Here is a 27,110-nt window from a genome sequence, read left to right as displayed (position 1 = left end):
GTTTTTTTTTTTTTAAATATTTTTTGTTTTACATTTCACATAGTTCTGGTATCCATTTTGAGTTAATTTTTGTAGAAGGTGTGGATTTAGACCAGTTCACTTTCTTAGATGTGGATGTTCAATTTTCCTGACATGTTTTATTAAAAAGACTTTTGTAAGAAATCAGTTTGGGTCTATTTCTGGACTCTCTATTCTATTTCATGATCTATGTATCTATTTCTTTGCCAATACCACACTATCCACATTGTATTGATTATGTCTGGCATAGCAATAAAATTTTTGAGAAGGAATAAAATAAGAAAAATCACACTGGATAATTTTAAGACATAATCAAGAACTCCTTGATTGAATTGCCGAGGCAGGTGGATCACTTGAGCTCAAGAGTTCAAATGAACCACCCAGCAGAAAAAAACCTTAGATTTTGCTAAACTGAGCTATTCATTAATACTTTTCTTTGGATAGTCTTCATAAACCCTCTTTTTAGGGTTTGGCGATATGAGTACAGGAATTACAAGTTTGTTGTTTTGTATATAAAATGTTTATCTGTAAATTTTCAGAAATTGTATGAGTTGATTGTTAAACACAGCCATCATTAAAAGAATTACATTGGCTTGGTGCCTGTAACTCAGCGGCTAGGGTGCCAGCCACATACACCGAAACTGGTGGGTTCGAACTCAACCCAGACCTGCCAAACAACAATGACAGCTACAACAACAACAAAATAGCTGGGTTTTGTGGCAGGCGCCTATAGTCTCAGCTACTTGGGAGGCTGAGGCAAGTGAATCGCTTAAGCCCAAGAATTTGAGGTTGCTGTGAGTTGTGACACCACAGCACTCTACCAAGGGCAACATAATGAGACTCTGTCTCACAAAAAAAATTAAATTATATAAACTTATAATTAAATAAACTATGTTAAAAAGGCAATAAATGCTCAAAACTCATCACTTAATTATTTTGCTGCATTGATTATTATATATGTCTATTATGTCTCTATGATAAATACTGTATAATGGTATGCTAATTGCTCTTCCCTTCCCAACTCTGTGTTCATTTATGTCACGTTGGTAGCTTGAAATCTGTCATGATAGTATTTATAACACAGAAATTAGTATATACAAATCAGGGTCTGATTTATTGTTTTCTTAATTGTCTAGATTTAAGAAATTGATGGAGAAAATGCCAGTAAAACAGTTTAAACGTAAAAATTGTGTCAGTTGCCCATTAAATTGGGGGCAAAAAAATGAAGACATGTTTTGAACGATTGCTTAACTCAGTGAAGAAGTTGCTGATGTCATTAATGAACAAGTGAACTTATGATGTACGTCTGTTGTTTCACATTCCTCTTACTCTTTAATAAAAATGAAAATATCAAACATTCAGGTTGGAACTACACTCATCCATCAGTTGCAGCCCTAGATTGGCTTCTCATGAGTTTCCCAAAATCATGAATATTTTGCAAGATTCAACTTGATCTGAAAATTACAATAAAGAGTAAATATATTTTATTGTACTTTGTAAATTTTGTGCTTTACATCCTTTTAGATCAGAAACATTTATAATAAACACATATACATTACACACATATACTGAGAGCTGGTGAATCAGTATTTATCAGTGCACTTCTCTGTCTAGCACAGAGTGGGCATGCATTAAATACTGCTTTTCTCTTTTCTCCCATTTGATCTTTTAAAACAATCGCCCATCAAACAAATTATACACCATGACCAACTGGGTTTTATCCCAGGGTCTCAAGGCTGGTTCAATATATGTAAATCTATAAATATAATTCATCACATAAACAAATTAAAAAACACAGACCATATGATTCTCTCAATTGATGCAGAAAAAGCTTTTGATAATATCCAGCATCCATTCATGATCAGAACACTTAAGAAAGTTGATATAGAAGGGACATTTCTTAAACTGATAAAGGCCATCTGCAGCAAACCCACAGCCAATATTGTATTGAATGGAGTTAAATTAAAATCATTTCCACTCAGATCAGGAACCAGGCAAGGTTGCCCATTGTCTCCACTGCTTTTTAACATTGTAATGGAAGTCTTAGCCATCGGAATTGGGCAAGAAAAGGTGATCAAGGGTATCCACATAGGGTCAAAAGAGATCAAACTTTCCCTCTTCGCAGATGATATGATTGTATATCTGGAAAACACCAGGGATTCTACTACAAAACTCTTAGAAGTGATCAAGGAATATAGTGTGTCTCAAGTTACAAAATCACTCATAAATTGGTAGCCTTTATATATACCAACAATAGTCAAGATGCAAAAACAGTCAAGGACTCTATTCTGTTCACAGTAGTGCCAAAATGATGAAATATTTGAGAGTTTACCTAACAAAGGATGTGAAAGATCTCTATAAAGAGAACTATGAAACTCTAAGAAAAGAAATAGCTCAAAATGTTAACAAATAGAAAAACATACCATGCTCATGGCTGGGAAGAATCAGCATTGTTAAAATGTCCATACTACCCAAAGCAATATACAATTTTAATGCAATCCCTATTAAAGCTCCACTGTCATACTTTAAAAATTTTGAAAAAATACTTCGTTTTATATGGAATCAGAAGAAACCTCGAATAGCCAAGACATTACTCAGAAATAAAAACAAAGCAGGAGGAATCACGCTACTAGACCTCAGACTATACTGTAAATCGATAGTGATCAAAACAGCATGATACTGGCACAAAAACAGAGAGGTTGCTGTATGGAGCAGAATAGAGAACTAAGAGATGACCCCAGCTACTTACCGTTATTTGATCCTTGACAAGCCAATTAAAAACATTCAGTGGGGAAAAGATTCCCTATTTAACAAATGGTGCTGGGTGAACTGGCTGGCTACCTGTAGAGGACTGAAACTGGACCCACACCTCTCACCGGTAACTAAGATAGACTCTCACTGGATTAAAGATTTAAACTTAAGACATGAAACTATAAAAATACTAGGAGAAAGTGCAGGGGAAACTCTTGAAGAAATCGGCCTGGGTGAATATTTTATGAGGAGGACCCCACCCCCACTCCCCCACCCCACCCCCCCGGGCAATTGAAGCAGCATCAAAAATACGCTGTTGGGACCTGATCAAACTAAAAAGCTTCTGCACAGCCAAGAACACAGTAAGTAAAGCAAGCAGACAGCCTTCAGAATGGGAGAAGATATTTGCAGGTTATGTCTCCGACAGAGGTTTAAAAACCAGAATCCACAGAGAACTCAGACATATTAGCAAGAAAAGAACAAGTGATCCCATCTCAGGCTGGGCAGGGACTTGAAGAGAAACTTCTCTGAAGAAGACAGGTGCATGGCCTATAGACACATGAAAAAATGCTCATCATCCTTAACCATCAGAGAAATGCAAATCAAAACTACTTTGAGATATCATCTAACTCCAGTAAGATTAGCCCACATCACAAAATCCCAAAACCAGAGATGTTAGCATGGATGTGGAGAAAAGGGAACACTTCTACATTGCTAGTGGGAATGTAAATTAATATGTTCCTTTTGGAAGGATGTTTGGAGAACATGTAGAGATCTAAAAATAGACCTGCCATTCAATCCTACATTTCCTCTACTAGGTATATATCCAGAAGACCAAAAATGGCATTATAACAAAGATATATGTACCAGAATGTTTATTTCAGCCCATTTCATAATTGCTAAGTCATGGAAGAAGCCCAAGTGCCCATTGACCCATGAATGGATCAATAAATTGTGGTATATGTACACCATGGAATATTATGCAGCCTTAAAGAAAGATGGAGACTTTACCTCTTACATGTTTACATGGATGGAGCTGGAACATATTCTTCCTAGTAAAGTATCTCAAGAATGGAAGAAGAAGTATCCAATGTACTCAGTCTTACTATGAAACTAATTTATAGCTTTCTATAACCCAATTATAGCCCAAGAAAAAGGGGAAAGGGGAGTGGGATGGGAAGGGGGGATAGTAATTGGGGCGATCACACCTACCGCTCATCTTACGAGGGTACATGTGAAATTTACTAGGTGTAGAATATAAATGTTTTAACAACAATATCTAAGAAAATGCCGTGAAGGCTATGTTAACCAGTATGGTGAAAACATTTCAAATTGTATATAAAACCAGCACATTGTACCCCATGATTGCATTAATGTACACAGCTATGATTTAATAAAAAAAAAAATCTGCCATACTTAGTGTAATCAGAGTTAGTGATAGAAAACCAACTTTCAACTTCAAAGCTGTTGTATCCTCTGGTATTACCACTTTTGCCAGTATTAAAAACATAGCTTAGTTAAAAGTGCAAAAGAAGGGATGAGAAAGTATGGTTTTCTTTTGAATCAAATGTGTAGTTTTCAGGTCTAAAAATACCAATATGTCATTATATTTCAAAGAAGGATATTAGAAGCTTGAAGAATATAGTATAAAATATTGAAAAACAACTATGAATCATACTGCTTGTCTCATTTTCTTAAAAATGTTTTTCATAGAAATAGGAGTAATTCAAATTGATATTAATTTTGAAATTTTATTTATTTTATTTTTATTGTTTGGGATTCATTGAGAGTACAAAGAATTAGGTTATACGGATTGCATTTGTTAGGTAAATCCCTCTTGTAATTGTTCCTGCCCCCAAGAGGTGTGCCATACACAATGACCCCTATCCTCCTCCCTCCTCCCCACTTGCTCATTCCCCTTCCTGCCCCTTGTATTAGCTCATGTACTGCTTTCATATTAGAATAGAGTACATTGGATTCTTGGTTCTCCATTCTTGTGATGCTTTACTAAGAATCATGTTCCACCTCCATCCAGGTTAATACAAAAGATGTAAAGTCTCCATCTTTTTAATGGCTGAATAGTATTCTATGGTATACATATACCACAGCTTGTTAATCCGTTTCTGGATTGGGGGGCATTTAGGTTGTTTCCATGTTTTGGAGATTATAAATTGAGCTGTGATAAACAGTCTAGTACAAATGTCCGTATGATAAAAGGGGTTTTCTCCTTCTGGGTAGATACCTAGTAATGGGATTGCAGGATCAAATGGGAGATACAGTTTGAGTTCTTTGAGGATTCTCCCCATACTTGCCTCCAAAAGGGTTGTATTAGTTTGCTGTCCCACCAGCAGTGTAGAAGTGTTCCCTTCTCTCTGCATCCACGCCAGCATCTGTAGCTTTGAGACTTTGTGATGTGGGCTGTTCTCATCATGATTAGGTGGTATCTCAGGGTAGTTTTGATTTACATTTCTCTGATTATCAGGGACAGTGAGCCTCTTTTCAAATGTGTGTTAGCCATTCGTCTGTCTTTGTTAGAGAAGGTTCTGTTTATATCTTTTGTCTAGAGGTAGATGGGATTGTTTACTCTTTTTCTGTTGATTCATTTGAGTTCTCTGTAGATTCTGGTTAACCCTCTGTCAGATTGATAACCTGCAAATATCTTTTCCCATTCTAAAGGTTGTCTGTTTGCTTTGGTTGCTGTGTCCTTCGCTGTGCAGAAGTTTTTCAGCTTAATTAAGTCCCATTTGTTAATTTTTGTTGTTGTGATGGCCGCTGAAGTGTTTGTTATAAAATCTTTCCCCAGTCAAACATCATCAGGAGTTTCCCCCACATTCTTTTCGAAGATTTTTATCATTTTTTGTCTTAGATTTAAGGCTCTTATCCATCTTGTGTCAATTTTTGTAAGGGGTGAAAGATACGTGCTGAGTTTCAGTCTTTACATGCGGATATCTAGTTCTCCCAGCACCATTTGTTGAATAGGGATTCTTTTCCCCACTGTATGCTTTTGTTTAGTTTATCAAAGATCAAATGGCAAGTAGAGACTGGTTTCACCTTTTGACAAAGTGGTGAAAGATCTTTTCAAAGAGAATTATGAAACCCTAAGAAAAGAAATTGTAGAAGACACTAACAAATGGAAGAACATACCATGCTCTTGGCTGGGAAGAATCAACATTGTCAAAATGTCTGTTCTACCCAAAGTGATCTACAGATTCAATGCAATCCCCATTACAATACCAACATCATATTTTGAAGAACCGGAAAAATTAGTACTTCATTTTGTATGGAACCAGAAAAAGCCCCATATAGCTAAGGCTATTCTTAGTAATAAAAACAGTCGGAGGCATCACTTTACCAGACTTCAGGCTATATTACAAGTCCACAGTAATCAAAACAGCATGGTATTGGCACAAAAAATAGAGATACAGACATATGGACCAGAATAGAAAACTAAATTTTTTGTCCATGGTCTCCTTTCCAGTATTAACAAGGAAATTATTTTATAAAAAGTACTCCAACATTGGATATAGTCATATGCTCATTTTCCTTTCTAGTTATCCTGAAGAAATGTTATGGATTCTTTGACATCACATCTTTCATCATTAGGATGGCTTTTCTTGCCATTTTAAACCTGGAATAATTTTCTAAAGCTTTTGTTTGACAGGTTTTGTTTTGTTTTCCTTATACATTCAGAATATGTAATAGGGGTCATATAATTCGTCTTTTTACTTCTTCCTTTATCATCTAGTTTAAAGAAAGGAAAAAGTAGTGTATTTCCATAGTGCCTAACTGATTGCTATCTAGCTCCCAGAGGAGAAGAACTAATTGCTCATCATTGAGGAAATTAAACATTGCAATGCCTTTCTTTGTGATTTTGTGTGTTACTAATCAGGGAAGTGTAAGCATCAACATGTTTTAGTCCTGTTTATTTCTGAAGGAATAATGTAGAGTCATAGTGTTTCCTCCTCACATGTATTTTAAAATGCATAAAGGAAAGATTAAATTATCTTGGTACCTTTGTAGAAAATGAGTTGATTTTGTACATAAATATTTCTGGGCTCTGCATTTTATTCCACAGGGTTTACCCCTATGCCAGTGTAACTAACACTTGTCTTCATTATTGTAGCTTTATAGTAATTCTTGAAGTCAGATAACTATAAGTCTTGCAAACTATTTCTTCATGGTCAAAATTGTTTGACTATCGATAAGGTTTTTTTTTTTAATTTTCGTATAAATTTTTAAATCTACTTGTCAAGTTTTGCAAAAAAATCTGAGATTTTGATTGGGAGAGATTTGGGTGAGATTTGACAAATTAACAATGCTGAGTATCCTAATCTGTGAATATAATATATTTCTTTATTTATTTAGGTATTTTTGTCTTAGCAATATTTTTTGTTTTCCATGTAATTTTAGTTTTATACGTTTCCATGTATAGAGTTTGCATGTATTTTGGTAAATTTATATCTAAGTGTTTCACATATTATTGGTATCATAAATAATGTTTTAAAATTTTATTTGCTGCTAGAATATAGAAATGGAATTGAACTTTTCATATTGCCCTTAATCTGAAACCTCATTTCACTCACTAATTCTAGCTGGACAGTATATGTTATAATAATGTTATATATTATATTATCTATAAATAAATAGTTTTACATTTTTACTTTTGATCCATATGCCTTATATTTTTATAACTTCTAACCCATGAGCTATTGGGTCTAATTAATTCATCCATCTTTAATCTTTAATAACTTCCTTCATTTGAGATCATCATGACCAGTTTTTCTAAAAAAGCTAATTATTCAGAACATACTTTTTATATCAGTACCTAATAAATAATAATTGGAAAGAATTTACTAGAAAATGTGAGCTTCTGCTTTTTACAGAAAACTGAAACTATGTCTTTTAAGCTTTGTTTAAGCCATTTCTTGTACTTGCTACAGTTTAAAAATTCAAGAGAAATATTTTAGAAAGATGTTTCATAGTAAATTTTGTGAGCATTAACATTATTAGCTTTATAAATAAAATAGCAATAAAAGGGAAACCAAACCTAGTGATATATAGCCTTTTAAAAATTTGTTTCTTCTTCCATTGTATTACAGTTGTCAGGGTATTACTGTTGCTGTGTATTTCCTGGAAAATCAAATATAGGTCACAGCCAGAAGTAGAATAATTTAAATGAATCAGTAGTTTAATTTGCAGTGGTAAAACCACTTTCTGGTTACATAAAAGAGCAGATGGCTGTATCATTGAAATAAGTCTCACAAGCATGTCTGTAATTTAAGTATGCGAGGGATGGTGAACTCATCTTTCACATAGACTGTTGAAAATTGTTTCTGTCAAGGAGGAAAGAGGAAGGAAGAGTTAATGTCTAAGGGGAATAAAGGTGTCGCCTTTAAGTCTGGGAATATGAGGTTGGACCCTTATAAATACTAAAAACAATATAATGATAGGATCATCTATGACACTTAGTAATGGAAACAGAAAATGGAAAATGAGAAAGGAGGTGTAGTGTGAGTGAAAATATGATCAAAGCTTTGTAAAAGTTGAATATTTATGGCATTAATTAACATTAACTTGCAGGCAGAAGATGCAGTGGCATGGAAATCTAACATTTAGATGCTGGCAGAAGATGCATTGGGATAGAAAAGGAACATTAGTTATAAAAACAGAAGAAATTTGACAAAATAGAGGACATTAGCCAGCTTAGAAAACAGTTAAAAAGGATTATTTATCCTTTTCCCTTTTATTGAATTATGTGACTAAATTTGTTGGTTCTCTTTGGTACATTTTCATTATAGATGCTAAAATTATGGATACGAAAGTTTGGATATGAGAGTTTATCATAAAACATGAGACAGTATCACTCTCTCACTATATTTATCTTTAACTTTCCTGAGAGTTTTAGCAATGGCAGTTTTTTACCAAAAGTCTTAAGTGTTTAATTTTCAGTGTGTGAAAATTCTCTGATTTTCATCTTCTACATTAGACTCACCCTATTTGAAGATTTTAGGAATTTCCCTTTTCCTATTTTTGCAGCCATCCACTTTGGTTGGATTGACTGTCGTTTTAATTGAAGATTAACCTATTTTGATTTAGTAAATCCCAGAAGAATGCTCTTTCATAGACTGTGCCTCTGAAATGTTTTCATTGTATTGTAAAAATTGATCCTTGTTTATTCTTCTTAGAAGTATAACAATTTCCGAATCATACAACTTCTGGCTTGTCAGTATATCATCCTGGACAGTATCAACATACTTTTAAAGAAGACACCAAATTATGAAGGTTGGGTTATTGATAAACACAATTTTAGATAAACACAATGAATCTAGAGCTAAAAATTCTACAATTTGATAATGAAACATTAAGCCTTTGAAGTTAATAGAAGTACCATGTAGTAAAGAAACTAGGTATTTAAACATTGCTCTTAATGATTAAAAAAATAAAAGCAGAAGATAGTTTCGCTGTGCAGAACATTGTATGAGCTGCCGAATGTGGCTTTGAATCCTGATTCTGCCATTTAGTCAACTTGCAGCAAGTCAGTTTGTGCCTAATTTTGGTTTGAGGATAATTAGACTTTTCAAGAATGCTATATGCAGGTCCCTAGCAAAGGGCCTAGCATACTGTAGACTCGCAGGCGTCCTCAAACTTTTTAAACAGGGGGCCAATTCACTGTCCCTCAGACCGTTGGAGGGCTGCACTATAGTTTAAAAAAAAAAACATGTGGAATAGAAGTGTCTTGGCACAGTAACTGAGAGAATGCCAGGAAGGCTATGTTAACCAGTGTGATAAAAGTGTGTCAAACGGTCTGTGAAGCTAGTGTATGATGCCCCATGATCATATCAATGTACACAGCTATGATTTAATAAAAACAAAAACAAACAAAACAACAACTATGAACAAATTCCTATGTATACTGCACATATCTTATTTTGAAGTAAAAACAACAAAACAGGAACAAATACAATCACACCACCTCATGTGGCCCGCAGGCCGCAGTTTGAGGACCCCTGCTAGAGAGTCTACAAGTAATAGTTGAATCTCTTCTGAAAAAATGTAGAGCAATTGGAAAGTACTTGTTACCATCTTTAAAGAGGCAGTGCTAAACATGTTAGAACTGTTAACTTCAATTGCATTACTAATAAACTAAGTGGAAGACTAATTTTCTTTTGTAGTCTTACAACACTCATTTCATGTTTTAATTATATGAAATAGTGTGTTATCGATTTGATATATATCTATATAATATATTTTTTTTGGCTGAGAGGAAGAAATGTCTCCTTTTAGTACAGTCCTAGCACAGTGCTAAATATATATTCATATTTGTGGTCAACAAATTGGTAATATTATATGTTAAGTTACACTTTTATTTCCTCTTCTTTCATAGCTGCTGTCCTTATAGTTCTCTTACACTGCTATTTGCCATCTCTCAAATCTGTCTGTCCTCAAACATAGCAAGTTTTCTTTAGAGCCTTTGTATTTTCTATTGTATCTTCTTCTGCCCTCACATCTGTACAAGGCTAATCTAGCTCTCAGCTCAAATGTTGTTTTCTCAAAGAGATGTTCTCTGACCACTCCTTCTAAAGTCACTCTCCCCACACTTGTTATACTGTTGTATCACCCATTTTCATTTTCTTCATGGCTATTATTACTGTTTGAAAGTGTCTTAATTTACTTATTTATCCTTCCTGTAGAATGTGAATTCCCTACAGGCAGAATCCTAGTACACCTTACACTATATAAATGACCACTTCTGGAAAAATTAGTATTATTTATTTTGGCTATTAGATTCTTTGCCTGCATGTGATCTATTTGTTGTATTGCTGTTAATTGATGGGCATATGAGAGAGCTCATTATACTATCCTTTCTAATTTTGTATGTGTACAATTTTCCACAATAAAAAGTTTTTATAAAGGATGAAACAGATTTATAGAACAATATTTAATACAGAATCATATGAAACCCAAGTTTGTCTTATAGTGTTCTCCTCCTTGTATTTTAAAACAACTCTGTAAGAGTAGATCCTCATCTCCCTCAAAAATTTTTATGTCTCCCTTTAAGTCTTTTGATTTCTCCTCTCTTCTCCCCCACCTCCAATAATTTAATACAAAATACCAGCACAATGATGGTCAGCCTGAATAGTATGAGGGCAGCATTTACATGGGTCGGGGGTGGGATGGGTGGGTCACTGCAGCCATGAAATATTAGTTACACACAGAGAACTGATCAAGTAAGTAAATGTGTTGATGGTAATGGAAGGCAGACTTCTAACTTCTAGAGGAGGTGGTTACAGATATGGAGAAGGAGAAAATTAGAATGAATATTACAATGATGTTGGGTTGGCATTGAAGGTATTACTATAAACTCTTATTTTTTAACATATTATTAAATTGATGTGTTATGACTGTGTATACATATATGCCTTTGTCCACTGAGAATTAGTATGCATCAACACATTAATAATGATCACACTGAGCATGTAAATGTTGGTGTCTGAATATAATTAGTTCTGCTGTAATACTTGTGTTGAAAACATGTTTGTTATAATGCTATTAGTGTGTTGGGAAATAGGTGGAATGCAACATGAATTTTGCCTTTATTTATGCATGATTTTGTGTTTGAGAAACACTAAGTGAACTCAGAATACTGTATACAGCTGAACCAAGCTGTGTAGAGATACACAAAATGCACACTTGTACACACCTCAGACATGTACCAGTGATCTCAGTTTCCTGCTTGTGTTGTGTGCCACACCCTTTTACATCTGGTAGAAATTTTCTCTGATTTCATATAGCTAGCTCTATTTGCTACTTCACAATAATTCACAAACTACAGCTTTTCTGGCACCCCTTTCAGAAGCAAGCTTTAGATCTTTTTCAAGGTAAAGTGCCATGCTTATTTTCTTAACCCTTAATAGGTATAAAACTATAGTATCATTTTTATTAGGTTTCTTTTTTTTATTGTGTGCTGATGAAGGTTGTGACCTTCTGTGTTTTTAACCTTACTTCTCTTATAAGCACTGTGGGTTTTTTGTGTACTGTAATGATTTTTAGGAGCATGTGTGTTACTTTGTCAAAGTGACTGAACTTCTCATCACTAAAACAAATCAGAATTCCTTGGAGCAGAGGCTGATTCTGGGGCTGAGAGAGAGAGAATACATAATGATTGGGAGTATCTTATACCAGAAATAAAGAAGTGCTAGAAGAATTATGGGGACATGTCAAAAGGGACACAGAAGCCAGCTTGAAGGGTCTTCCAATGGCTAAATCTGGGATATTTTAAGCATCAGAGTGAATAATTATAGTAAGAAATAGGGATCCAAAAGTCCATACTGATAAAAATTTAAAAATGAGTATATTTGAATTTTGATGAGAAATAGATTATTTACAAGGTCTCAAACAAAATACAAAATACTTATTGATAATAGAGGGAAAAATGAAAACAAATGAGCAAATTTAAATTTTGATGAGGAATAACACATTAAGATTGTCTCAAAGTATCTGTTCACCAAATGCTTGTTCATTACAAGGGGAATACATACAAACTTACACTGGAGAAGCCTGCCACTTAAGACACTGCCTCAATCAAGAGATCAACGTCAATATCACGAGTAATGGGACAAATCTAAATGAGGTGCTATTTGATCAAATGTAATAAGAAGAGCACACCATCACTTTTGGGACGTTCCTGCCAAAAGTACACACCGTAAATTCAATCATGAGGAATTGCTAGACAAATGCAAATTAAGGGACATTTTACAAAATAACTGCTTGTAATCTTCTGTAGTAGAAAAGCAATAAAAGTCAAGGAAAGATTGAAGCACTGTTTCAAATCACCAGTACTTGTTTTTCAGTTCTATTTGTTATAGCCATCCTAGTAATATGAAGTGGTATCTCATTGTGGTTTTGATTTGCATTTATTTTCTGGCTAAGGATGCTGAGCATCTTCTCATATGTTTAATTGACCATTTGTTTATATTCTCTGGGATAATGTCTATTCAGATTGTTTGCCCATTTTTAAATTTTTAAGAGTTCATTTTGTGTTCTGAATACAGTTCCTTATCAGTTGTGTAAGTAACAAATATTTTCTACTGTTCTGTGTATGGTTTATTTTCTTGATTATGTCCTTTTATTTATTTTATTTTATTTATCTTATTTATTTATTTATTTATTTATTTATTTATTTATTTTTTTGAGACAGAGTCTCACTATGTCACCCTTGGTAGAATGCTGTGGCATCACAGCTCACAGCAACCTCAAAACTCTTGGGCTTAAGCGATTCTCTTGCTTCAGCCTCCCAAGTAGCTGGGACTATAGGCACCTGCCACAATGCCTGGCTATTCTTTGATTGTAGTTGTTATTGTTGTTTAGCAGGCCTTGGCTGGGCTCAAACCCGCCAGCTTCGGTGTATGTGGCTGGCACCCTATTCAATGAGCTACGGTGCCAAGCCGATGATATCCTTTTAAAAAACAAAAGTTTTTAATATTGATGAAGTGTAATTTGTCTTTCATTTCATGTGCTTTTGTTATCATATTTAAGGGGGCTTTGGCTAATCTTCTGTCTGAAGATTTTCCTATATTTTTATTTTCTACAAACAATGTAATGATAGCATCACGTATGACACTTAATAATGAAAACAGGAGACTGGAAAAAGTGGAAGGTTTTTGATCCATTTCAAATTGATTTTTTTTTTTGTAGAGACAGAGTCTCACTTTATGGCCCTCAGTAGAGTGCCGTGGCCTTACACAGCTCACAGCAACCTCCAACTCATGGGCTTAAGCGATTCTCTTGCCTCAGCCTCCCGAGCAGCTGGGACTACAGGTGCCCGCCACAACGCCCGGCTATTTTTTTTGTTGCAGTTTGGCCGGGGCTGGGTTTGAACCCTCCACCCTCGGCATATGGGGCCGGCACCCTACTCACTGAGCCACAGGCGCTGCCCTCAAATTGATTTTTGTATATGATGTAAAGAAGGGATTGTCATGAGTGTTAGGAGTACCGATGGTTTTTTAGTAACAAGGGTTTATTACTCTTGTCACAAGAATGTCTATTAAAATTTTTTTGTTTAAACTCAGTGAGTGGAGGTTTGACACAAAACTAAGATTTACTATGGAGTTTTTTTAGTTTGAGTATATATTTTTTTAGTTTGAAACTGAGACTGGCAGGAGTGTCCAACACAGCCACATGCAAATTATGTGAGGACTTTTTTGCTTATCTATGGTAATTAGAAACTTTCATGATATTCATGAAAATTATGAAAATTACTCATAGACCTTTTGTTGTTGTTGTTCATTAGCTTTTGTTAGTGTTTGTGTATTTAATGTGTGGCCCAAGATAACTCTTCTTCCAATGTGGCACAGAGAAACCAAAAGGTTGGATACCCTGGATAGCTTGCTAGAGAATTTGCTTCATTCATACAAGATTGATAGATTTCTGAACTTTATATGTCAAATATAAATGGTCAGAATTGATGCTTCTGTATGAGACCCTGAAGCACTGTAATGGCATTTAATTTTGTTATAATCTTCTTTTGAGAAATACCACCTGATTTTAGATTGGAGACATGGCTGTGATTACATTTATGTAATTCTCTGTGTGAGAAGGATTTTTGTCAAGTGGATTTTGTACAATGAAATTATAATCATCAGCTATTTCACTCTGCTGGATACAGGCATGCTACCCTTCACCAAAGTTAAATAGAGAATACTAAATGGAAAGCTAGTGAGTCTGAGGAGCATATAAAATTTGCTGCAAGAACTAATAGCTTTTTATCCCACTGAATCCATTCCAACCCCTTTGACATGTCACATTCCTTCCTCTTAGTAGTAACAAGAGCCATTTCTCAGTGTTCTTAATGCTCTGAGCTGTTGTTCATAGTGATTCTCTCTATCTTGCCCAAAGAAAAGATCTTCATTTCTTTATGTGAATAAAAAATTATATAGCTAAAGATTTCAGTAAGCTCAGAAAATCGACACTTTTTCACTGACTAACATTCATTAAGTTTAGTCAACTGCAATCTGTTTGGACTTAATTTGTTCCAGACATTCTGGAACAGAAAAGAATTACTCTTGTATCTCCTTCTCTTAAAGATTTTGGCATTCTGAAGCAGTCACTTACCTTAACTTTCCTTAAGGTAAAGGAACCACTTTGAGTATTTTAAGAAAAATACAGACCCATTTCAGGGTCTCTATCATTTATATCTAGTTTCGGAAGGGATTCCTCATAGTTTATCTGGGAACCTCTGATTAGGAATGACCGCTTTAACATGTCTTTGATTTCTTTGTGTCTTAATTTTTGTTCTTGGGGCTTGGCGCCCATAGCTCAGTGATTAGGGTGCCGGCCACATACACCAAGGCTGGCAGGTTTGAATCCAGCCTCAGCCTTCTAAATAAGGACAACTGCAACAACAACAATAGAAAATAGTTGGGTGTTGTGGCGGGCACTTGTAGTCCCAGCTACTTGGGACTGAGGCAAGAGAATCGCTTACGCCCAAGAATTTGAGGTTGCTGTGAGCTGTGATGCCATGGTACTCTACTGAGGGTGACATAGTGAGACTCTATCTCAAAAAAAAAAAAAAAAAAAAGAAAAATTTTGTTCTTGGGAACCTCTCTTGCATAGTTTTTGTCCTTTTTTAAAGTAAAATTCCCACCCTGTTGCTTCATAGAAATTGTATTAATTAATGGTTTATATTGTAATACCTATTTTCCTTAATTTGATGCTTTTTAGACATTAAACAAAAGGTTCAGTTTTCCTGTGAAAAATGCATATTTAAGGTTAAACTTGGAGGGCGCAGAGTTGCAACTCTGCTTTCATAGAGCATGTCCTTTTGTTTTGCAAAAGAACTCATTACCTTGAATGAAGGTAGGATTAAATACCTCCTACTCTGAAATGAAGGGTAATCGAGATTGGAATAATTATGATCTCTCCTAGAATTTATTGAGTAACAAGTATATACTAAGATCAGGCCTCTGATAGGAATCTGGGCTATATAAACAGTCTAGTGACCTTGATATAAGATAAAATGACATATTTAGATGAAATGACTGTTATTTTATAAGGAGTTTACTCATTTGCTTTTAAGCTGTAGATTGTATAATAAGGTTGCCTAACCATCAAAGTTAAGTTTTTACTCTCTTGACTCCCCTAAAACTTACTGTGTTTTACCTGGAATCACAAACCCTAAATGTAGGTAGAAATTAGCTTATCTCTGTGGATGATATGTATATTACTAGTTAGATATGAAAATGATTATCAGTTGAGTTTTTTTATTACAAGCAACTGAAGTTAGATGATGTAAGTAAAATGGGCATTTATTGAAGCCTATTATGATAGCACATAGAATTAAAAGAACAGAATAGCCTGATCACTTGGAAAGAAAAAACAAGGTCAACTTTTGCTGCTCCCAGCAGTACAGCTTGTATTTATTTTCAGAGAAGAGGTCTCAATTTGTCTACAGCAAAGAATATCTATATCTGTTGGTTTTTTTCTTTTCTTTTTTTTTTTTTGGCCGGGGCTGGGTTTGAACCCGCCACCTCCAGTATATGGGGCCGGTGCCCTACTCCTTTGAGCCACAGGCGCCACCCTATCTGTTTTTTTTTTTTTTTTTTGTAGAGACAGAGTTTTACTTTATGGCCCTCGGTAGAGTGCCGTGGCATCACACAGCTCACAGCAACCTCCAACTCCTGGGCCCAAACGATTCTCCTGCCTCAGCCTCCCGAGTAGCTGGGACTACAGGCGCCCGCCACAATGCCCAGCCATTTTTTGGTTGCAGTTCAGCTGGGGCCGGGCTTGAACCCGCCACCCTCGGTATATGGGGCCGGCGCCCCACCGACTGAGCCACAGGCGCCGCCCTATCCGTTGGTTTTTAAACTCACTATTTTTTCTTTTAAATAGTTGTTTTGGTTTTGAGTTTATTTTATGTACTGGTTAATTTTGATAGTTTTATTATTTCATTAACTAGCATAGTTAGTCCTCCTTGACATAGCCTTTTGCTTCATTGCTCAATTATCTCCTTATATTTGTTTTTGTCTTATTATCTGGGCTTCTAAAAATTTCTCTTTCTTTCTGTTATGCATATAAAGAGATGATGTCTTAGTTTGGGCTGCTATAACAAATTACCATAGATTGGGACACTTAAATAGTGGACTTTTAGTTTTCCTGGGTCTGGAGTCCAAGATCAGGGTGCCAGCATGGGTAGGTTCTGGTGAGGGCTCGCTTCCTCTTTATATCTTCACATGGCATTTCCTTCATTTGTGTGTGCTGAGAGAGATCTCATGTCTTTTACTCTTTTTAATCCCCTCATAAAGTCTCCACCCCCATGACCTCAACTAAACCTAATTATTTGCTAAATGCCCTACCTATTATATTGGGGATTCGGGATTCAGGATCCAAATGGAGTAAGGAGGACATAAGCATTAATTCTGTAGCAGACAATTTTTAAATTTTACCCAGCAGTTTTAGGTGTTTTGTATTTTGAAGGTGCCTAGGGTATCTAATCTGCTTTGTTTCCAGAAATGAAAGTCTCAACCTTTGCTCTCAAAATAACCTCATTAAAAAGTATGTCAAATCATGTTATTCCCCCGCTTACTTACTATATCTTTTTAAAAGTCTTACATATCCTTTTCATCTAGCCTCTGTCTCAGCCTTGTTTTAGATTATTTTCTCTTTCATTTGTTTTTTTTTGGCAGGGTTGGATTTCTTTCTCAAGTCAGCCATGCTCTCAACTCCCACTTATTGTTACCACTTCGTGCCCCATATCCCTCAGTTCCTTCTCTGTGTCTCAACTAAAGTGTCACTTTTCTTAGAAGTCTTCCTTGACCTCTTTATAATGGGTTAGTAGTGCCTGTTGATATGCTTTCCAAGTATTCTGGGCTTTCCTTTTTATTATATATATTGCTCTTCTAATTAATTATTTATTGTCTCTTTTCTCTCAAAATATAAGAAATATGTTTACCTTCTTGATCACTATAGCCCTAGTCAATAGCACGGTTCCTGGCACATGATAGGTATTTAAAAAATATTTGTTGGCAGCACCCGTAGTTCAGTGGGTAGGGCACTGGCCACATACACCAAGGTTGGAAGGTTTGAACCCGGCCTGGGCTAGCTTATTTCAACAATGACAACTGCAACAAAAAAAATAACCAGGCGTTGTGGCAGGTGCTTGTAGTCCCAGCTACTTGGGAGGCTATGGCAAGAGACTCACTTAAGCCCAAAGAGTTTGAGGTTGCTGTGAGCTATGATGCCATGGCACTCTGCCGAGGACAACATAGTGAGATTCTGTCTCAAAAAAAAAAAAAAAAAAATTTGATGATGCAACATTGATACTTAAGACTCACTAGACTAACTTTTAAATTAAGTAGCTCTGGTAATGTTATTACAATTAATTCATCCTCTTGATGAGGTTTGGATTGTTTTTATTTGTTTGCCTTCAAGCATGGGACATTTTGAATTAATCTTTTTTATAGGAAATAATTTTAAACTTACAGAAAAATAGCAAGAAGAGTTCATGTATACTTTTCAACCAGCAAAACCAGAAAATTAACATATTAGTACGGGATTATTGACTAAACTACAGAGCTTCTTTTAGTTTTTTGTTTGTTTGTTTTTTGTTAATCAGGCCCAGGCTCAAACCCTCCACCCCTGGTATGCAGGTATGGCGCACTAACCCCTGTAAAGTACAGACCTAATTAGAATTTTACCAGGTTTTCTTTTTATGTCCTGTACCAGGATCCAACTTAGAATCCCACTTGGCATTTAGTTGTTGTGCCTCTTTAGTTTCTTTCACTCTGTGACAATTCCTTAGTCGTGACTTTGACACTTTGATGAGTAGTCTCCTCTAATAAGTTATCTGTGCAATATCTCTAAGTTTATTTTTGTCTGATGTCTTCTGCTTATTGGATTCAAGAGGCTTTCCCTTAAGAATAGTAGAGAAGTGGCTCGGCGCCTGTAGCTCAGTGGCTAGGGTGCCAGCCATATCCACCAGAGCGGGCAAGTTGGAATCTAGCCCGGACCTGCCAAACAACAATGACAGCTACAACCAAAAAATACCCGGGGATTGTGGTGGGTACCTGTAGTCCCAGCTGCTTGAGGCAAGAGAATCGCTTAAGCCCAAGAGTTTGAGGTTGCTGTGAGCTGTGACACCACGGCACTCTCCCGAGGGTGACATAGTGAGACTCTGTCTCACTATGGCACTCTCCCGAGGGTGACGTAGTGAGACTCTGTCTCACTATGGCACTCTCCCGAGGGTGACGTAGTGAGACTCTGTCTCAAAAAAAAAAAAAAAAAATAGTAGAGAAGTAATGTTATGTCCTTCACAGTATATCATTTTAGTGGGTACATGATATTGCTCTGTCTTATTTTATTGATAGCGTTAACCTTGATTACTTCAGTGGTATCTGCTCTTGTTTCTCCACTGTAAAGTTACTGATTTTCCCCTTGGATTGATAAATACTTGTTCCTCAAACGTTTGCTCATTGATATTTATCATCTGTGGGTGGAGTTGTTGTTTTATTTTAAAATAAAATATGAATGTTGTTCATTCTCCCAATGGAGAGAATGAACACTCAAATACAATATTTAAGAGGAAGAAGGCTTGTATTCAGCTGGTGGAGTTACGGGCAAATCTAAAAATCTCAAAATGGCCACGCTCCCTGACTGGCATGGTCTTTCCCTTTTTATGTCCGGTGAGAAAGTTCCAGCCCATGGGTACCTTTCTTGTTGGCCAGTTTGAATCAAGCAGGAAAAGCTGTTCCAGCCCCCACAGAACTACAGGATTTCACAGAAGGGGAAATTTCCAGGTCCCAGGAAGTTAAGTTTCTACAAATTCCTAATAGCTGAGTCACCATGGGGAGGACCCCTCAGGTGTATCCTTGGGGTGTTCTTGAGAAGACCTCTGTTCTCCTAGACCTCACCCTTCCCGGTATCCTCTCTGATGAGTAATTAAAGTGCATCTGAAATTATAATGTTTATAGCTATTTATATGTGTTTAGAATCTGTTACCATAACAGAACACATAAGACAGTTACTAAAATTCTTTCAGAGGTTTCAAGAGCAAAAATCATTTGGAAACCACTGTTATATAACACTCATTTTACTTTTGAATTATGCCCTTGTTTGAATTATTTATTGATAATTTCATTTATTGGTGTTCTTTGCCTAGCAGACATTAGAGATAATAGTTTAGATCATATCAGATCTATTGCCAGTGAGATTAATTTCATCTCAATTACATGTCACTAATGACATTAAAAGATTTTTTTGTGTGTTCTACTAAGGATATTTTGAAAGCACGTTTAGTAAACCTTATAGGATAAAACCTCAAGATAAACTCAGATCAGAAAATCTTTTTTAGGCCCACTTAAACCCAGTTAGATTCAGAATCATTTTGTAGAAATTAGCAGTTTTAATTGTGGAATATGAAATTTGGAGTTAAGAGAGGGCTTTGTGATTGCCTATTCAAATGCCTTTGTTTTTCTAAGAGAAAATGCAGTGCCAGAATATCATTTACTCAGCTAATACAGGTAGTTGACAACAAAACCATATCCAATCTGTTACTAAACCTGTTGGTTTTACCTCTGGAATATCTTTTGAATTTCTTTATTTCTTCTCTGCCTTCAGTGCCTTCACCCTCATTCAGGCTATCATAATCTCTTACTTGATATCTGCTGGTCTATATCTGATTGGTCTCCCCATATCTTCTCATTTTGGAGGCATATCTGATTATAATTATCCCTCTGCTTTCAGTCCTTCAGAGACATTTCACTGGTCTCAGGAAGAAGGCTGGTCCTTTATTCTGCAAGGTCCTAACTGATCAGGCCTCTGCTTGCTTCTCTAGCCTTAACTCTACCACTGTCTCCTTTGCTCCCCAGACTCTAGTTAAATAAGCCTCATCTTCTGTTCCTCAAATGTACTGTGCCCCTTTCTTTCTTTAGCATCTTCTTAGATACTGTTGCTGCTATTTGAAAAGATTCTGCTGCTCAATTAATGCCTGCTCATATATCAGATTTTCCCTCAAATGACACTTCAGAGACTCCCACACTTCCCCTCCCTGCAGACCTTGCAGACTAGATAAGGTCCCACTGTTGTTTTTTCTCATCTTTTTCTTCAAATCTGTAGTACCGTTTGTATTTTTGTGTGTTTATTTGATTAAAGTCTTTCCTCAGGTACGTTGCAATCTCTGAGGGCAGAATTTATGCATATTTTGCTTATCATGTTGCCCTCTACACCTGCCACATTTCAGTTCTGTAGGAGGGCCTCAATATTTGTTGAATGAATGACTCTTGATTTAGCTCTATTTCTACTACACCAATGATTTTAGAATTACATTTTTATCCTTGAAATTTTCTTTGCCATATGCTTTATATAATTCATCTACCCATCTGTTGATAAAATAGCTTCTGGAAAAAAATAGAATTTCAAGTTCATTATTCCCAGTTGTAAATAACACTGTTTTAAAAAAATCTTTTTTTTCTTAAACGCATGAAACCAATAATGATAAATATTCTTTCTGTATTTGATGGAACCTAGTCACATATTTAATTTTTATTAATCCGTTCTTATTTATAAATAGGAGAAACTAAGAAGTCATAGAAACTATTATGTATGAAATATAATTAAAAGACAAAGAAGTGATGGTGATATTAAAATTAGTGTCTCTCAAATTAGTGTTCCACAGAATATTGTTCGTGGAGATTTTAATAGATATTCTATACCTCACATTCCCCCTGCCATTTCCCTTCTAACCCCAGGAAGGATTGTATTCTTTAAAATAACTTCGGGAAGGTTATATAACATACTGCTTCCCCCTTCTTCCCCTTCCCCTTCTCATGCACAGTAGAGCCTCTTTTGCCTTAAAAGCAGAGTTTTTCTACCTTGGCACTGTTGACATTTTGGACCGGATCATTCTTTGTTTGGAGGGAGAAGAGTAGGGATTGCTGTCTTGAGTGTTGTAGCATATATAACAGCATCTCTGACCTCTGACTACTAGACTCTAATAACACTCTCCCAGTTGTCCAGTCATAACAACCAAAAATATCTCCAGATATTGCCAAATATCCCCTGGGAAGCAAAATTGCCCAAAGTCGAGAACTACTACCTTAAAAAAATCAGTTTAACTCTGTTTATGCTCATCTTTTCTGGATTTATTTGAGAATAAAATTCTTCTCTACCTACATGCCTTATTTCCTGAGAAATGCCATTTTAAATTATCATTCAGTAAAACTGAAACGAATTCTGCTATTTCAACTCCTGCTTAAAACTCACGAATACTTTCCATTGCACTGAGAATAGAAGTCAGACTCCTTACATGGCCTTTGTTCATGAAAGGACCTTTGCCTACCTACTTTCCTCATCTCACCTCCAGTTACCGCCTGTTGTTGCTCATATTTTGGGCTTCTCTCAGTTCCTCAGGTAACCCCAGTTTCTTTCTTAAGATGCCGTTCCTTCTGTTGGGAATCATTTTGTCCTCATTCTTTCTTATTTCTTATTGATTAGGTTCAGGTCTCAGATTAATTGCCATCTTTTAAGGAGAGGTCTTTTCTGATCATCTCTTAACCTTCCAGCAAGGGTAGTCATCCATCCCAGTTCTTACCTTCTATCTCATCATTCTGTTTGGTGTCTCCATACGCTTTTTACAGTTTATAATTATTTATTTACTTGTATGGGTTTTTTTTCTGCCTCAATCACTAGAATGCAAGCTATGTAAGAGCAGGAGCCACATATCTTCTGTTCATCATATGCCCAGCATTTAATACAGAGCTTAGCATCTAATAAATAGGCACAATAATTATTTGTTGAATAAATAGGTGATTGTGCTTTGATTTGTCTTTCTGTTACAGGATTAAACTTGGAACTTAATATAAAAATTTTGTATTGACATATGACTAATTCATATACCATAAAATTCACCTATTTAATGTATTTATTGGGACAGAGTCTCACTCTTTTGCTTTTGGTAGAGTGTCGTGGCCTCATCATAGCTCACAGCAACTGCAAAGTCTTGCGTTCTCAAGTAATCCTCTTGCCTCAGCCTCCTGAGTAACTGGGACTACAAGCGCCCTCCACCATGCTTGGCTTATTTTTCTGTTTTTAGTAGAGATAGAGTCTTGCTCATGCTCAGGCTGGTCTTGAACTTTTGAACTCCTGAGCTGAAGCAGTCCTCCTCCCTCAGCCTGCCAGAGTGCTAGCATTACAATTGACCATGCCTGGCCAAAATTCACCCTCTTAAAGTGTGTAGTGCATACTCCTATATTCACAAGGTTGTGTAACTCTAATTCCAGAACATTTTCATCATTCCTCATTCCCCCAACCCCTGCCAATAACTAATCTACTTTTTATTTCTAGGGATTTGCTTATTCTGGACATTACACATTAATGGAGTCATACAATATATATTCTTTAGTGTCTGGCTTCTTTCCCTTATCATAATATTTTCAGTGTTAAGCCATCATGCATGTAACACTACATCATTTCTTTCTATGGTGGAATAATATTCTATTGTATGGATATACCACATATTATTTATCTGTTCTTTAGTTAATAGGCATTTGTATTGTTTCTACTTTTTGGCTATTATAAGTAAGACTGCTATGTATAAGTTTTTCTGTGAACATATGTTTTTTACTTCTTTTGGATATGTACCTAGAATTGGAATTATTGAATCATATGGTAACTCTATATTTAACTTCCTCAGGAACTGCCAAACTGCTTTCCAAAGTGGCTGCCCCATTTTGTATTCTTACCAGCAATATATGAGGGTTCTAATTTCTCCATATTCTTACCAGTACTTGTTATTGTCTTTTTTTATTATAGCCATCTTGCTAGGTATGAAATGGGCATCACTTTGTAGTTTTGATTTGCATTTCACTGATGATTATGAAAAATTTTTATGTGCTTATGAGCCATTTGCATATATCTTTGGAGAAATATCTTTTAAGATTCTTTGTTCTTTTTTAAAAATTGGGCTGTCTTAATTGATTTGTATGAGTTTTCTTTTTTTTTAAACTGTCTTTTTGAAAAAGACATGGAAGATTCTTAAGAATCTTTATATATTCTGGGTAATAGGCCCTATCAAATACAAAATATACAGTTTACAAATGTTTTATCCCATTCTGTGGTTATCTTTTTACTCATCAGGTTTTTTTTTGTGTGTTTCTTTGGGTGGTTGTTTGGAGGGACTTTTGTGTGTGTGTGGGTGTTGTTTATTTTTTAAGATACTGGTCTTGAACTGAGCTCAAGTGATCTTCTCAAGTAGCTGGGACTACAGAGGTTTTACTTTTGTTAGGACTTTCTAAAGAAATCTAATTTATCAATTTTTCCTTTTGTTTCTTATACTTTTGGTGTCATATCTAAGAAACCATTGCCCCAGCTAAGGCTAGTGGATTTTTTTTTAAAGAGTATCTGTTGTAAGATAGGATCTAACATCATTCCTTTGTGGTTGACTATCCAATTGTTGAAGTGGTTTTTTTGTATTTTTTTTTACTTTATTAAAGTATTAGTTTGTATAGTTTGTACCAAGAGACTTTGCTGAATTTGTTTATCAGTTCCATGAGTCTTTTGGTGAACTCTTTGAAGTTTTCTAGATGTAAGATTTTATCATCAGCAAAAAGTAATAGTTTGACCTCTTCTTTCCCAATTTGGATAGCCTTAATTTCTTTCTCTTGCCTGATTGCTCTGGCTAGGACTTCCAGCTCTATGCCAAACTGAAGTGGTGACTATGGGCATTTCTAGACACCAGTAACAGTCAAGCTGAGAGTCAAGTCAGAGATTCAGTACTATTCACAATAGCTACAAAAATTAATTCAAGATGGATAAATGACTTAAAGGTAAGGTATAAAACTGTAATAATTCTAGAAGAAAATGTTGGGATAGTAGTACCTCCTGGCCACACTGAGCCGGCCCTGAACCTTGCGCACGCCGGCTTTTTTTTTCTTTCTTTGCTGGATCAAGCTATGGCGGCCGTGAAGACCCTGAACCCCAAGGCCGAGGTGGCCCGAGCCCAGGCTGTGCTAGCGGTAAACATCAGCACAGCTCGGGGGTTGCAGGACGTGCTGAGGACCAACTTGGGGCCTAAAGGCACCACGAAGATGTTGGTTTCTGGCGCTGGAGACATCAAGCTTCCCAAAGACGGCAATGTGCTGCTTCACAAAATGCAAATTCAACACCCAACAGCCTCCTTAATAGCAAAAGTGGCAACAGCCCAGGATGACATAACTGGTGATGGTACTACTTCCAATGTCCTAATCATTGGAGAGCTATTGAAACAGACGGATCTCTACATTTCTGAAGGTCTTCATCCCAGAATAGTCACTGAAGGATTTGAAGCTGCAAAGGAAAAGGCCCTTAACTTTTTGGAACAAGTGAAAGTAAGCAGGGAGATGGACAGGGAAACACTTATAGATGTGGCCAGAACATCTCTTCGAACTAAAGTTCATGCTGAACTTGCAGATGTCTTAACAGAGGCTGTTGTGGACTCTATTTTGGCCATTAAAAGAAAAGATGAACCTATTGACCTCTTCATGGTTGAGATCATGGAGATGAAACATAAATCTGAAACTGATAGAAGCTTAATCAGAGGGCTTGTTTTGGACCACGGAGCCTGGCATCCTGATATGAAGAAAAGAGTAGAAGATGCATACATCTTCACGTGCAATGTGTCGTTAGAATATGAAAGAACAGAAGTAAATTCTGGCTTTTTTTACAAGAGTGCAGAAGAGAGAGAGAAACTAGTAAAAGCAGAAAGAAAATTCATTGAAGATAGAGTTAAAAAAATAATAGAACTGAAAAAGAAAGTCTGTGGTGATTCAGATAAAGGATTTGTTGTTATTAATCAAAAGGGAATTGACCCCTTTTCCTTTGATGCTCTTGCGAAAGAAGGCATAGTAGCTCTGCGCAGGGCTAAAAGGAGAAATATGGAGAGGCTGACTCTTGCTTGTGGTGGGGTAGCTCTAAATTCTTTGGATGACCTAAATCCTGACTGTTTGGGACATGCGGGACTTGTTTATGAGTATACATTGGGAGAAGAGAAGTTCACTTTTATTGAGAAATGTAACAATCCTCACTCTGTCACACTACTGGTCAAAGGACCAAATAAGCACACACTCACTCAAATCAAAGATGCAATAGAGATGGCTTGAGGGCTGTCAAAAATGCTATTGATGATGGCTGTGTGGTTCCGGGTGCTGGTGCAGTAGAAGTGGCAATGACAGAAGCCCTGATGAAATACAAGCTCAGTGTAAAGGGCCGGGCCCAACTTGGAGTCCAGGCATTTGCTGATGCATTGCTCATTATTCCAAAGGTTCTTGCTCAGAACTCTGGTTTTGACCTTCAGGAAACATTAGTTAAAATTCAGGCTGAACATTCAAAATCAGGTCAACTTGTGGGTGTGGACTTGAACACAGGTGAGCCAATGGTAGCAGCAGAAGTAGGCGTATGGGACAACTATTGTATAAAGAAACAGCTTCTTCACTCCTGCACTGTGATTGCCACCAACATGCTCTTGGTTGATGAGATCATGCGAGCTGGAATGTCTTCTCTGAAAGGCTAAATTGAAGCTTCCTTTGTTTCTGAATCTTGAAGACTCTACAAAGTGATCCTGAGGAAGATAGCTGTGGAATTTTTGTCTGAGCTTTAAGTGGTTTTCAAAGGAATTTTCTTTTCCCATATGAAAAAAAGGAGAGAAAACTGGCACCTATTCAAATTCTGATGTCCCAAAATTATACAGTATTTTTCAAATTGCACTGAAATAAATAAAAGCAGGTCTGGCGAACAGGACGTCCATTTTGCTTTAGCTACAGTGATATAAAATTACATGTTAGATAAGCATATGTTATACTAACTTGTCATTAAATATTCCTTGAAAAACAAACAAACAAAAAAAAAATGTTGGAAAAATTCTTCTAGAAATTGGCCTAGGCAAGGAATTTGTGAAGTTTACCCCAATGGCAATCACAGCAACCACAAAAATTATTGAATAGGACTTGATAAAATAAAAAAGCTTCTGCACAGCTAAGGAAATTATCAACAGAGCATATAGACAACCTACAGAATGAGAGAAAATATTTGCAAACTGTGTATCTAACAAAGGGCTAATAACTGGAATCTACAAAGAACTCAAGCGAATCAGCAAGAAAAAATTAACCCCAATCAAAAAGTGGGCAAAAGACACGAAGAGAAGCTTTTCAAAGGATATAGACCAATGGCCAATAGTCATATTTTAAAAATGCTCATCATCACTAATCATCAGGGAAACGCAAATTAAAACCACAATGAGGGATCATCTTACCTCTGTTAGAACAGCCTTTATTAAAAAGTTCAAAAATAATAGATGTTGCCATGGATGTAGACAGAAA

General features: G+C 36.1%; 1 protein-coding gene and 1 pseudogene across 2 annotated transcripts in view; both read left to right on the top strand.

The window, feature by feature from the left end:
• Positions 1-27,110, top strand: part of XPR1 (xenotropic and polytropic retrovirus receptor 1) — a 269,974-nt gene that overhangs the window by 90,189 nt on the left and 152,675 nt on the right. The gene's annotated exons all lie outside the window — the stretch shown is intronic.
• LOC128596005 (T-complex protein 1 subunit zeta-like) lies at positions 24,637-26,552 on the top strand (annotated as a pseudogene). The gene has a single exon (XR_008383040.1). The product of XR_008383040.1 is annotated as a T-complex protein 1 subunit zeta-like (transcript).

Source organism: Nycticebus coucang, chromosome 10 (genome assembly GCF_027406575.1).
Source record: "Nycticebus coucang isolate mNycCou1 chromosome 10, mNycCou1.pri, whole genome shotgun sequence".
NCBI classification, from domain to species: domain Eukaryota; kingdom Metazoa; phylum Chordata; class Mammalia; order Primates; family Lorisidae; genus Nycticebus; species Nycticebus coucang.
The sequence above is the reverse complement of the archived record's forward strand: the minus strand, read 5'-3'. Positions and strand labels throughout refer to the sequence as shown.